The following is a 3,946-nucleotide window of genomic DNA, read 5'->3' as shown; positions in this document are numbered from 1 at the left end:
TTGCCAAAAACAAGGAGAAAGAATGATTCTATATGGGTGATAGTGGATCGACTGACTAAATCCGCCCACTTTTTACCCGTAAAGACCACCTATAAGGTAGATCAGCTAACAGAGATCTACATTGCTGAAATTGTGATGTTACACGGGGTACCATCGAGTATTGTATCAAACCGTGATCCGAAGTTCACATCACATTTTTGGGGAGCATTCCACGAAGCATTGGGAACGAAACTACGATTGAGAAGCATTCCACGAAGCATGTGTATTAGATGATAGAGGAAATTGGGATGATGTACTTCCGTTGATTGAGTTCACCTACAACAATAGTTTCCACGCAAGTATTGGAATGGCACCATATGAGGCTTTATATGGGCGCAAGTGTCAAACGCCCTTGTGTTGGTATAAGAACGGTGAAAGTATGATTGTCGGACCAGAGATGGTGCAACAGACCACAGCTAAAGTAAGGAAGATCAAGGAGAAAATGAAGACTTCACAAGATCGCCAGAAGAGTTACGCGGACAAGCGTCGCAGACTTTTGGAATTCGAACAGGGTGACCATGTATTTCTACGAGTCACACCTACTACTGGAGTAGGTAGAGCCTTGAAATCGAAGAAGCTGACTCCGAAATTCATTGGACCATATCAGATTTCTGCACGAATTGGGCCAGTTGCTTATCGGATTGCATTACCTCCGATACTGTCCAATATCCATGACGTGTTTCATGTGTCGCAGTTGAGGAAATATCTCGCAGATCCATCTCACGTGATCGAACCAGACACAATCCAGCTAAAGGATAACCTGTCGTTCGAAGTACCACCCGTGAGAATTGATGACAGGAAGATTAAGCGGTTGAGGACCAAGGATGTTTCGTTGGTCAAGGTGATCTGGAACCCAATTACTGGAGATGCGACTTGGGAACTGGAGAGCAAGATGAGGGAACAACACCCAGAGTTATTTATCGATGCATAGTTTCGAGGACGAAACTAATTTTAGGGGGGGAGTAATGTAAGACCCATAATTTTAAAGTACCATTTATGTATTTTTGGTGTATTTTGGATTTTGGCTCGGAGGCTTTTAAGCCAAAGTTAATAATATTTTGGAGTTTTATAATCAAAAAGATATTTTGATGCCAATTAAAATTTCAATTAAAATTATTCGTCGAGAATAAATTTAAATTAATGCCGGTGAATCTTTTACGAAGAATTTAAGGCGTTTGGGGTGAAATGGTAATTTAATAAATATCTAGATATTTTGAGATATTTGTTAATTATAATTAATATATATATATATATATATATATGGTTGTTTGGAGGAAAAAGGAAATTAAAAGGATGGAAAAGGAAAAGAAAAGGATATAAAAAGAAAAGAAAGGAAAGGAAATAGGAAGGAAAGAGAATAGGGGAAAGGAAAAAGAAAAGAAAACAGAAAACAGAGGAAACAGAAACACGTTCCCTCCATTCTCGCGAAGCCCATTTCTTCTTCTTCTTGGTTTTGCTTTCTTTTCTTTCTTTGGCTTCAAGAATAGAAACCCAAGGCTGGGTGGGTGATAGGACAGTTTTCGTAACTCCACTCTTCCTCTTTGATTCAAAAACGAAGAAAAACGGTTTTGAGATCCAAACACAAACCCCTCCGTTTCTCCTTGATCCAAACCTCATTCCTCGAAGAGATAGAAGGGAAAGTTGCTCACCACCACGCTACGGTGCTAGTGAACTAATTTGGAAGCGGCGTTGCGAGCGGAGATTTTACCGGAATTTCTCGCGGTACCGGAAACGCGCGTTAAAGCTAACGTTGAGGTAAGGGCTCCTTCCAAACTTCTAGCTTGCATTAGGGACTTATCTGTAGTTGTGTGGGAAGGAATTTGTTAGGGTTAAATGTATCGATTTGGGGAAAAACGAAACTAGTGCGTTATGGGTAAAAACCTTAGAGTTAGGTTTTGTTTATAGTGATGAATGTTTCGTGGTAAATGAAATTTGATGTATCTGGGTGTTATGTTGCGTGATTTGTGTTCGGTATATTCGGTGTGTTCGTACTTGATGTTTGTTAATTGGTGTGGTTGTTGTGAATTATGGTTTGAATGTGAAAGTATGTTTGAATTTGTTTCTGTGGAATTTGAAAACCATTAGAGTTAAACGGGTATTAAAAATGGGGAATCTTTTAATACCTCGGTTTACTTAATGTGTATTTGAGGAAAATGTTTAAGTTAACTGGGCGTTGAGAATGGGGAATCTCTTAATGTCTCGGTTACTTAACTATCGTTTTTGAAAATCGTTTCGGTAAATGAGTATTAAGAATGGGGAATCTCTTAATGACTCGTTTACTGCATGTTTTGCGAGAAAATCGTTTAAGTCAAAAGTGTATTAAGAATGGGGAATCTCTTAATATGACTGTTTGCTTAACGTTTTGTTTTGAAAATCATTAAGTTAAATCGGTATTAAGAACGGGGAATCTCTTAATGACTTATTTAATTAATGTTGTTTGAAAGTCGTTTAAGTTAAATGGGTATTAAAAATGGGGAATCTTTTAATATCTGCATTTGCTTAACGATTGTTGTGGATGGAGTCAGTGTATGCTCATGCATTAGATTTTGGTAAATCGTGCTGACCCGTGATAGGTGGCACCTTGGTAAACAGTGCTGACCCGTGATAGGTGGTACGTTTACGATTTACGTTTTGGTAAATTGTGCTGACCCGTGATAGGTGCCACCTCAGTAAATAGTACTTTGGCCTGTGATAGGCGGTACGTTTACGATTTATGTTTTTGGTAAGTTGTGCTGACCAGTGATAGGTGGCACCTCGGTAAACAGTACTTTGGCCTGTGATAGGCGGTACGTTTACGAATTACGCTTCTTCTTTTAGTAAATCGTGCTGATCCGTGATAGGTGGCACCTCGCTAAACAGTACTAGTAAATCGTGTTGACCCGTGATAGGTGGCACCTCGGTAAACAGTACTGGTCTGTGATAGGCGGTACGTTTACGATTCTCGCTTTTTCTTTTAGTAAATCGTGTTGACCCGTGATAGGTGGCACCTCGGTAAACAGTACTGGTCTGTGATAGGCGGTACGTTTACGATTCTCGCTTTTTCTTTTAGTAAATCGTGTTGACCCGTGATAGGTGACACCTCGGTAAACTGTACTGACCCGTGATAGGTGGTACGTTTATGATTTACGCTTTTTAGTAAATCGTGCTGACCCGTGATAGGTGGCACCTCGGTAATTGGTACTTTGGCCTGCGATAGGCGGTACAATTATGATTTACGGCCCTTCGAGGAGGGTTTTGGTTTGGAATTCCGAGTCCATGCATTTTGGCATATACGCATTGCATTAGGGTGCTTGGCACGCGAGTCATGTTTGATTCAAGTTTATGATTGAGTGTTATGAATTTGAGTTCTCGTGGTAATTGTGTTGAAATTGCTAAGTGATATGAATTGTTTATTGTGCGTAAGTGTGATGGGTTGTAAAACTATTTCGAAACCCAATTTGTCGTGGTAATCGTGTGGGAATTGATAGGTGTTAAGATGCGGAATTGTGTATGAATGTGATTGAGTTAGTTTACGTATTTTTGGAAGAATAAGCAGGGAAATCGATTTCCGAATCGATTTGATGAGTTGCAGAGACTTCACAAATTTGACAAAATCGATTTCCCAATCGATTTCGCAGTATGTTTTTCAAAACCTCATAAGAAATCGATTTGGAAATCGATTGGCAGTAAAACAGGAACTCAGCAAAACTGACAAAATCGATTGGCATCAACACAGGGGCTCAGTTATTCATTCAATCGATTTCCCAATCGATTGAATTAAGCCTACAGTTCAGTTTTTACAAAAATCCTTCATCCAAATCGATTTCCCAATCGATTGGCCCAGTGAAAATTCTTATTTTGAGTTAGATAAAAGATTGCTCATTGATTTATCAATGTCTTGGTTAGTTATGTATTACTTGAGGGATTG

This window comes from Cicer arietinum, chromosome 7 (genome assembly GCF_000331145.2).
Source record: "Cicer arietinum cultivar CDC Frontier isolate Library 1 chromosome 7, Cicar.CDCFrontier_v2.0, whole genome shotgun sequence".
NCBI classification, from domain to species: Eukaryota; Viridiplantae; Streptophyta; class Magnoliopsida; order Fabales; family Fabaceae; genus Cicer; species Cicer arietinum.
The sequence above is the reverse complement of the archived record's forward strand: the minus strand, read 5'-3'. Positions refer to the sequence as shown.